Genomic DNA, 10,522 nt, shown 5'->3' with positions numbered 1-10,522 from the left:
TCAGCCCGCGCGCCCCGCGGACAGGCAGCCCAGGGACCCTCTGCCCCAGCCGCACATCCCCACCAACCGGCCCCGGGGCCGCTCTGCGCAGAGCGAGAGAAACTGAGGCACGGAGAGCGCGGCTTAAAGCTGGAGCCCGTGGCCTCAGCATCCCCAGGCTCACTTTTTCCTCCCCTTGGTCACCTCCTCTCATCCCCCCCCAGGGGAGCAGGCTGGTGATTCACTCACCTCTCCCTGCAGGTCTGGCTGGCCACCCGGCACGACCCCATGCTGCGCGGAGAGGTGCTCCAAGGACATGCTCGGAGTGACAGAGGAGACGAGGAGGTGGGGATCGCTGTGCTCAGCCTGTTGCCAATCGGAGCTGGGTTTTGTTTTCCACCCAAATCATTTGACCTGTCTCTGCTTGGCAAAACACGAGTCACGACCATCACTTAACTGTGCGTTTTGTTAATTCTCTCCACACCAAGAGCTTTCTCTTGGTTGCCAGTTAGAAATGGGAACAGTATCAAAAATCCTAGTTTTCATTTTTAGAGCTCCAAATATTGTCAGGACTGCTGGTCAGCTTGGATTCCAGTTTAATTTTGTTTCAGAAAGGAACCCTGAAGCTGGAGAAACGCACAGCAATAGCCTTATGTACTCTATGTGCTTTGGAAAGAGCCTTCATGAGAAACATTTATGAACTAAACAGCTATGTAAATAGATACATACTGAGATTATTATAAACTGAGTTAGTTGTTTGTGTTCCAGAAACGCAAAGGCCTCGGCCAAGTTTGAGGCCCCATTGTGCAGTCCCCTCCACATGGCCAGAGTTAACCCAAAGAGCCCAACATCCATCAGGGAACGTGCCCCATTTCCTCCCTTTCACCTGGGATGGACCCGAGGTACGACACTGAGTGACATGCCAAGGGACCCAGAGAGTCCTCGGCAGAGTCACAAGCTCAGATAGGAGCAGCAGCACTCTCCACTTCACACCCCGCTCTACGCAGGGACTGCAAATAGTTACTAAACTTTATGGGTAGGTTTGCACAATTGCATTATTTTTTTTAGCATAGTTTCCTTGGGAAACAGACTTCCATCTCAGTCTGTCTTTCCTCAGCAACACTGCTGCTCCCCAATAGCACTTCATTCATCAACGATTATCACCCAGATTTGGAAGAGAGATTGATGTATTTGAGATAATTTAGTTCCCACTTGGTTTGTGCAGTGGGGGAAGACGCAAAGGAGCTGGCTGAGAAGGTGAGAAAGCTCAGTAAGGATGCCATGGAGAGGCAGCTGATCGAGCAGCACCCACAGACCCCCGTTTGCTGCCTCCCTTCTTGTCTGCAAGAGATTTCTTGAGAGAGATGGAGGAGCTGGAGTTTAAGAGAGAAAAAAACAAACCTGCAGGAAACTAGACTTCATAAGGTCAGCTGTTCATGGAGCAGCTTTTTTCTTAAAGCCTAAGCACATGGCGAGCCGTGCTTAAACCCAGACCTACAACACTCTCTCAACATTGCCTTTTTATGGCAATGGTCAAGGCACAGAGCAAGGCTTTAAAGGAGCACTTTTCTACAGGGATGTAATCAACAAATTTATTTCTGGAAATCAAAATTGACCTGAAGCATAATTCTTTGCTGTGAATCCTAAAGATTTCAGTATAGCCTGTGTTATCTCAGCCATCTAACTTTGTTTTTTAAGCTCTCTTCTTTCCCTCCCTCCCCACAAAAACAAACAAACAAAAAAAACCAAACTGAACAACAAACCAGAAAGAAAGAATAAATATTCAAGCTGTCAATTCCCCAAAGGAACAGGAACCTAATCGACAAAAAATGACCACAGGATGCTGTCAGCATTACAAGGACAACAGAAGAGGTATGTCAAACCTACACAATGTCACCTGTCCCAGACAATATTTCTGGCTGCCAGCCAGAGGAGTCTCAAGTGGAGACAACTTGCCAAGCAGGTTCCAGCCTGTGATTAGGCAGGCAACTCGGAGAGCCCTGTTCCCCTTTCAACACCAACATTAATCACAGCATTGGGACTGTAATCCTGTTTCATTTTTCTCTGTCCCTCACTGCCCCAAGGGCCACAGGCAAAGGCCTAACCAGAAGCTTTTGATTCCTTGTTGGTCACATCCTGAAGATGTCTACACTGTCTGTGTTAAATCTCAAGACTGTAAGTACCTGGTTTTACTCCTAACCCACTGGAGCCCCTTTGCACAGCTGAGGTGGCTTTGTACAGCAGATCCTGTTGGTCTAAGGTCTCTGTTCCAGCTATGCCTCAAAAAAAGACCAGGGTTTAACTCTCTAAGCACTGGTTTAATCCTGTTCTTCTGTCAAGAACAGCTTCCCTGTGGGAAGGTACTTTCTCTAGATGCTTTTGTAAGTCTGTGCTAATCAAATCAAACAAGCTTTTTCATATAATTATACATGAGGTTTTAAAAGCATACAATCACAGAAATTACAGCATCATTGCAGGAAACTGAGGGGAGTGGCAGTGAGCACTGGGACAGGGGAGCTCCCCTGCTCTCCAGCAAGCAGAAGGACATTGCAGCAGCTGGCAGGACCTTCCCTTTAACATCAGCCTCCGGACCCAGGAGCAAGCATTCCAGGTTTCACCTTTGAAATAAAGCTTATGGGCTCTTCTTCCTTCAGAGAACTTGAAAATGAAACAAACAAACAAAATCAAATTACTATGGCCCTTCAAAATGGATGTCTGGGTTCTCCTTCAGCCACGGGAAGCTGGTAGGGAAAGAAAATGCACATGCAGTGTACATGCTAGACCTTCCTGCCCAGAGGAACCTAATAAGGCATGTTATAGCCAAACAACAGCATGGCTCACCTCCTAAAACTTTCAACCAGCTCTACACACAGTGACACAAATCTACAGAAGTTGCCTTGTTTTGCAGCTGTGCCAATGAAATGCTATATTCACGGCTGCTTGCTCAGGCTTTCAGTCTCTCAGGGCAGGTCGCGGCTGCTCTCCCCCATGGGGCTGGCTCTCCTGCTGCCCAGCTGGCCCAGCGAGGATGCTGGTATCACTTTTGTGCAGGGTGAAGAAGGGGCAGTGCAGCCCAGCTGCTACCCATCAGAGGTGCTTCGCAGCGCCGTGTCCTTGCCCAGCCTCAGTTTAGCATTCCTGAAGTCCAGATGGTGGGAAGTAACCTGAAACTCATATCCCTCTGCCTTTTAGAAACTACCAGCTCGCCACCAGATACAGGACCCTTGCCTGGGAGCCCCCCATTAAAATTCTGGCAGCACAATGCTGATAGTGCTGGAGGTAAGGAGGAGACGAGACAGAACCACCACTCTGGCTGCATTTGGACTTCCTTCCCTGCAGTTCTGCCTCTGTGCTGGGAGACACTGACTGCAGGAACTCATAAGCTACCAGTGTGTTCAGTCATTTAAACTACATAATTGTGCACCTAAGTTGTATGTGCAAATCCTACACCCTTTTCCATGCAAAGTGGGCATTTCAACACATAAGCTTTCATTATGGAGGTGTGTTTGCAGTTAATTTACTTGTGTAACACTTGTACGTGGAAAATAGACACACAGCCATGCCTCTTCTGCAGATCAACTCCAACACTGAATACTGCCCCAGCAGCAATTTCTGGCTGGGAACTCTCCTCCTTACTGCAGTACATGCTTTGTGATAGTGAGCAAGGAAAGCTGGTTTTAAGAGGTCAAGGACAAGAGGATACATGGCCGCAGCCAGTGCTGCCAGTGTTGCCAGGTGCTCAGTTCTCTGTATGTTTTTTTCATCTCTGGCCATTTTTTTTGCATTGATGGTGAAATGAAAAAGCATTCCTGGAAGTACCAAAGGGACATGGCAGAGCATCTGTTTTCCAAGACAAAGGAGGAGGGATGCTGCTGCTCAGCAAAAGATAGCAAGCCAGCCGATCAGATCTGTAAGCAAGTAACTTAGATAAAGATAAGACAAACAAACATCAATTAGGGATAGGGAATATCCTGGGAAAACAGTGGAAGTTCCCCAATACCAGGAGATTAAAATGATTCAAAGGAAAAAAAAACAAACAACCAAACAAAACAGATTGGTGTGGTGGAGAGTCAATTCCCATGCTCGCTCTGCTGTGGAACAGGTGTCTGAGAGACCATCTAGCTACAGCATCATTAGAAGAAAATTCCAGCATAATATATAAGATATCCTAACTGCTACATCTAATTATGAGGAAGAGTAAATCACTGTGAAAAAATTATCTGTCAAACTGAGTATAAACACGTAATTGACAATCAAACTGAGAGCTGTCATCCATCTCGAGGCTGATGCTGTGTATAGAAAGACACTACTTGTATTCATGGAGTGTAAAAATGCTTCTGGAGTTATTGTAAAGTCCTATTAATCTGATATATCTTTAAATATTTACATAAACTTGATCCAAAATTGAAAACACTTGTCAAGTGTATTTCCTCAAACTGAAGATCAGTACAACTCTGCATTATCAACCTGGATTTTGCTAAGGCAGCTGGACAGATGTTTATAACAGTGCTTTGTGAAACATCTGGTACTAATCTAACTAAAGAATTTTTAATTAGCCATTAATTTCCTCAATAACACAGAAGTCTAGACCTGCCATGACCACAGACAGGTCTAATTAAGCCAGCATTCCTAAGAAGGCAGCATGAACTGTGCACCTTGCACTTAAAGCTGAAATTTTTATACCCTTATTCCTATCTTGCTCTTCCTCCATCAAAGGCCATGCAAACAAAGTAAAATGGACTCACTGTCACCCAGTGATGATGCCTTCAACCAGACCTGAGTTACATCCCCACCAAGCACCCCTAGGGCCTCACCCTTACCATTTTCAAAGAGCAACTCACAGCAATTCTTCAACCTCAGCCTGGAATTCAGCCCAGGCTCAAGGCCCCAGACAGCTCCTTGGGACGATGCTGCTGGTGAGGGTGAACTTCTGCCATTCAGCAGCCAAGCCAGCCTGTGTCCCATGGTAGGATGGGTGTATTGGCATGAATGACAGGTTTGAGAGTGAGTTGTAGGCAGACAGGCTCCTTTACGGGCTGTGCTGCTCAGAGAGTGAATCAAGCAGCCCTTCCAGTCTGTGATGGTTGCTTTAATGACCAAGGCTGAGATTTTGGCCTCTTCCTTTTGAACAGAAAGCTCTGTGGATGTGCTACACGCATCCACAAGCTGCTTCAGCAATATAAAAATGCTATCAGACTTTTCCTTGTTACTGATCCATCGCCAAGGCAGCAAGTGCCAGTTTTATCATACAGACCTCCTACGTTCCCAAACTGTTATTAGTTCTTTCAATGTATTTGTCTGTTTTGTTTCTAAGTAGTTTTTAAGCCCTGATGAAGTTCAGATTTCCATTTAGGATTTTTACAGCAGTAGAGCTGGGAGGTCCTTTGAGAATTTATTGTATTTCAGTGCTTTGGTGGTACAAATATTTAGTTTTAAAATTAGATTAGGTTATCCAGTGTGTTTCCATCACTGATAAAAGCACTGATGGACTAAGAGGCAGGATTGTTATGGTCAATCATGAGACTGAGACCATCCTGAAATCCATAGAATTCCAGCAGCTGAGCAATTTTGTAAGTGGCCTGTTCCTGATTAGTAACAGCATTGAATTCAACCCTAATGATCTCCTTGGCTTGAGCTGAGTCTTGAATCCGTCTTCCGCCCTTACTCTTAAACTATGGTGTTTCTCTTTCTTTTTATGAAAACAGACATGCTTACACCCATACTGACAATGGCAGTACTGAACACAGTATCAACACAGGTAACGATTCAGGCAAAACATCCATGAAACCTGTATTGTTGGCAGATAATCTTGCTTACGAAGTGCTATTCCTACTTATGTGAGTGACCTTTATGGGCAATGAAAGGTGCAGTCTACACCTTGAACTTAAACCCATACAATTCTTCTAATCACACATTTCAGTTTTTTAAAGGGACAGGCATTTAGAAAAATTGTAAGGAAATTACACTATTAGAAAACTGTAAGGAAACAACACTTATATAACACTTACTAACATCCCGGAATGTTAGAAACTCCGGTATTCAGCAGCATATGAAAATATCATTCCCCTTCCCTGTAAAATTCTTGAGTTTGAACATTAACATCATTTTAACAGACTGAACATTGATGTCAGTAGAAGATAACTGTGCATACGCATCACCTGCACACAGCACGGCAGCAGTGGCACATCTAAATGTCCAGTGAAACATTTCTTTTCCATCCCAATGACTTGTAGGAACAGTCTTACAGAAACCTCTCAGTTGATAAGACCCTCAGCACAAAGCCAAGAAAGAAGAAATTCTCCCACACTTGAATAATTTCTTTGCAAAGTCGAGCGTTTCAGCTAGAAGGTTTATAGTGAAACGTGAAGCTCCGACTGGAGGGGCTGACGTACAGGAGTAGGCTGCTTCCCGCAGTCTCTGCTGCAGCACATTCGTTCCAGCAGAGGATCAGAGCAGACAGTCATGGATGGGATTGCCTCGGACCACTACAACCAGATTTTCCACAGCTTTCAACTGATGCCCTTGGTAACTCAGACCAGCCCCTGGCTGGCACACAGAGATGTTATTTGGACTATGCCCAGTGACCCTGTGCTGACAGCAACATATTTGCTTCCAGCATTAGGACTCTCTGTCTCCTTGGTCACCTCTGGTTGCCTCAGTTTCCCTCTCAGAAGAAAACAGATTGCAGGGATGTTGTGAGGCATAATTTACATTTGCAAAATGTGTTGACATCACTAGCTAGAGATCTGTTCTGAATAATTTTTATTTATCATAGCTTGAACAGAAAATCAGTCAGCAACACGCAGATTAAAATTGAACCATTAGAGGAGGCTGCAAGAGAGGCAATGTTTAGATTTTTCATTAAGTAGCAGTGACAGATACAGATTGGGAACATATTCCATAGCATGAACATGAAGACCAGCCACAGCCTGAGGTGTGGTGAAGCCTGGAAGAACCACGGTCATTCATATGCAAATGACAGAGTTGTCCACAGAAACATAAATCAATGACAGCATATGTGTGCAGAGATTTGGAAGCACATTGCTCAATCTCCTACAAAGATTATGGGAATTTTTCTCTTTTATACACCTAGTTTGTTCCTGCCGAATAAAGCAGCACATACTGCAAATTGCTCTCATCAATAATCAAGCCAGGAGAGGCAAAAATAAAGCGACAGGGAGCAGGAATCCAGGGCTCAAGTGGCAATAAAGCTCTGAGGATGCTGTGTTCAAAAACCATGATATCAAAACTATTCAGGAGAGAGAGAGGCTTGAATAATCACTTTGTGTTGGTTGGTCAAGATGGAGACTCTGGGGGTAGCCTTGCCCTTCATGGTGTTTCAGACATGGATCTTTTCCATCACCTCCCAAGCAGGTGAGCAGCAGGGCAATGGGATGGAGAGGAGGAATTAGAGCTGTTATGCCCCACAGTCGCTCACCTGTGAAGCGGGAGGCTCGGGGAGACAGCACGAGGAGGCAGAGCAAACGTGTGCAGGAGCAGGCAGCCCACTACAGCATGTCAGCAGGAGATGGAAATTCAAACTCCTGTGCAAAAGGGGACAGAGTCACAAATCTGAGAGCAAGTAGAAATAGCACAGCCCCATGAAAGGGTCTTACCGCCAGGACAGGGGCAGTCACAAGGAGTATGAGTCTGCCAGCTGCACTGTGCTGCCCAAGCCAAAAGCTGCTGTGTCCTGCATTGTCAGGGAGCTGAAAGGAGCCTCGTCCTTCAGTCGAATGAAAAATTAGTCTGTGGATGTATTCATGGAACAAGGGAGTGCAGAGACAATTGGGAGGAAACTATCTCAATACTCTCCTGGATTAATGACTCATAGAACTGTCCAAACAGCTGTGTCCGATACCAGGGCTATCTGCAGGCAGCAAAAGGCTCAGTACCAGATGCAAACACTATCTCCACTGCGCAGGCCAGTGCTAGTAGCTGGAGGAAAGGGAGTTCCCTAAGAGACAGCTCTATTTTGAGTGTGAGGGGCACCAACCAAATGGCCATGGGTGGGGTAGAAAGGTCTTGATGTGCAGATGGACACACTTACCCACTTTGCCCATCATGTATAGAGCACAATGCTGTGCAGTATCAGAACCAAAGGGTGAATCTTGCACGAAATCCTTGCGAGGGATTCACTTCTGCCCTTGTCTGACATTCTCCATACGTGGGCATCAGCACAATTGCAGCCCAAACCTGTTTGGGCTAATGCAGAAGCTTCAGGTGGAAGCTGAATGAAACAGTAACCCTTAGGAGGACTTGCTCCTTTGTCAGCACTTTGTATGAGCAAAAAAGGCTATGTGAGACTAAACAAGTTATTCTAAACAATTACTTACCTACTCACATACTGTTCCTGTGCTGTAACCAAAGTCAATGCCTGTACTGAACAAACACAAAGGAAACGTGGCTGGCAGTGGCTTTCCACTGCGAGACAGCTGGCTTGGATCTCTGAAAGTCCCTGGTCCTAGGTGCCTCTTCCAATCTCTAGACAAATTGCAACCTTAAAACATCCTGTCTCAAAGAACAGTAAAAACTTGTTTATTTTTCAAAGCACAGAGATCCATAGAGATCAGACTGTGGGCAACACTGCTCACCAGCCAAAGCCAAACTCCCAGACAAAGCCAAGGTAGAACCTTCATTTCTAAACCTATACAAGCACAGAAAATATTGTCTGGACATTGATCTCCCTCATAATTCTCCGAGTTAGAGGTTGCACTACATCAAGTTCCCACTAACATTTATCACCTCCACATAACTATTGGATAAACCCCTTTTTCCAGCATTCCTCATCCTGTGTTGGGAACTCATTTTCCTGAACAAAGACATTTATCCCAGCCACCTTCTTCCAGTCTTCGTATTGTCCTGCCCATTGCACAGCTAGCTACAGACTTTGCTTCTCACATCCACAGGAACAGCTCCAAGCTCTGCTTCTGAAGTGTTCTGTAATTTTAGGCAACTGACTGAAACTCTGTCTTGTTACCTCCATCATGCAACACCAACAATGCACCTTTTGCAGCTCTTGGGGTGATACTAAGCTTTGGTAGCCACCACTGAAATGAAGAGTTAAGTCAGTACAAATCCTCATTTGTGCTTCCTTACTTTAGAGATAAAACCTTTCACTGACAGAGCTGGTATTTAACTCCTTGTGAAAGCCCTGCTATTAAACTCATGTACTGGTAAGCACTCGGCAGGATGGATAACTGACATGACTTGCCTGCAGCCCATGACTGGCCCAAGAATACCAAAGCTCAAAGCACACTGATGTTTTAGTCAGGTCTGCCACAGGAAATTTTAAAGGAATATCAGCAGTTGCCAGGCAAAATTCATTCAGGACAATCAACAAAATTATTTTGAAAGAAATTTGTAGTTGTCAGTGACAGACCAATATCTCACAGAATTACCAAGTATAAGGAAAGGTCTATAAAAATAAGCAGTGATGAATTAAGAGCATCATTTGTGAAGAAATAGAGCCCATGAAGAACAAAACTTGGGGACTATTTCAACTAAAACCAGGGATCTACAAGTAGATTAATTTTAAATACAATGAAAAACACAGAACTGATCCACTAAATAAAACATGTGGAACTGAAGAGAGGGCTTTTGGATCTGCTCAAGCAGCTGCTCAAAGGGACTAAACACAGCAGATACTCTGTAAGTCCCTTCCCAGCTCCACTGCCATGTATGAGCAGGGTGTCTTAGTGAAGCATTATCATCCCCACTTGGCAGAAAATTTGTGAAGAGGTCTCTAAGCCAGCCAGCTGCAGCTGAAGTGTTGCATACTACCACTCTTGGCTTCCACTCAGACCACAAAGGCATTTAATTTTAGAGAGCAAATGGAGAGCAGAGAATAAACGTGCCGATTTCAATTGCCTTCATAAAGCAAACAGTGTCCTAAGCTTTAGAAAAGACAGAGCTACAACAACAAGGTCAAAGAGATTTCCCTAAAAGCATGCTCCTAACATTTGACCTCAATAACAGCTGATTGAAAGGTAAGTTCTCTTTCAAGATACCCTTGGTCAGATTCACAAAGAAAATCATCACAAATAGGCACAGAAGAAAATTCTGAAGCAGAATTGCCAGAACATAAATGAGGTTTTTCTGTAAAGCCTTAGCCCCTCTCTCAGTACCCCACAATCATTTGGCTAGAGTAGGGATGTATCAAAACAGTCACAGTGTATCATACTAATGAAATCAATTTGGAAAACATTATTTCCAGTTCCATTGCTCTCCCTTTTAGTGAATCACATGATCTCACTGGGCCTCTGTATCCCCACCTGCAAACAGCATTAATAGTATTTGTTTTGCACACAGTGTGGTATGAGATTCTGTTTATTACCTGTCTGTGGATGGCTCCAAAAACTGCATGCAATGAGTTCTTCAGCATGCCAGTCACATTTTCTCCTTTGGTATCTCCCAGGCACATTTTGTACCTACTAATCCTACCCATCAGTCTGTTGTGCCTCTCTCTGTCAAGTCTCTTACAGATGTCCATGTCCATCGCCGCCTGTGTGTAACACTGCTCACTGCATCATCACCTTAAAGG

General features: G+C 44.7%; 1 protein-coding gene across 1 annotated transcript in view; it reads right to left on the bottom strand.

Annotated features, from left to right (window-relative positions):
• Positions 1 to 255, bottom strand: part of LOC113487423 (opsin-5-like) — a 17,077-nt gene extending 16,822 nt beyond the window's left edge. Inside the window, exon 1 of the mRNA XM_026861974.1 lies at positions 229 to 255. The gene's annotated coding sequence lies outside the window, so the exon portion shown is untranslated. The remainder of the gene's footprint in view (positions 1 to 228) is intronic.
• Positions 256 to 10,522: the final 10,267 nt, after the last annotated feature.

The sequence above is a fragment of the Athene cunicularia genome, assembly GCF_003259725.1.
Source record: "Athene cunicularia isolate RWA chromosome 20 unlocalized genomic scaffold, athCun1 chr20_part1, whole genome shotgun sequence".
NCBI classification, from domain to species: domain Eukaryota; kingdom Metazoa; phylum Chordata; class Aves; order Strigiformes; family Strigidae; genus Athene; species Athene cunicularia.
This window is presented reverse-complemented; position numbering and strand designations above follow the sequence as displayed.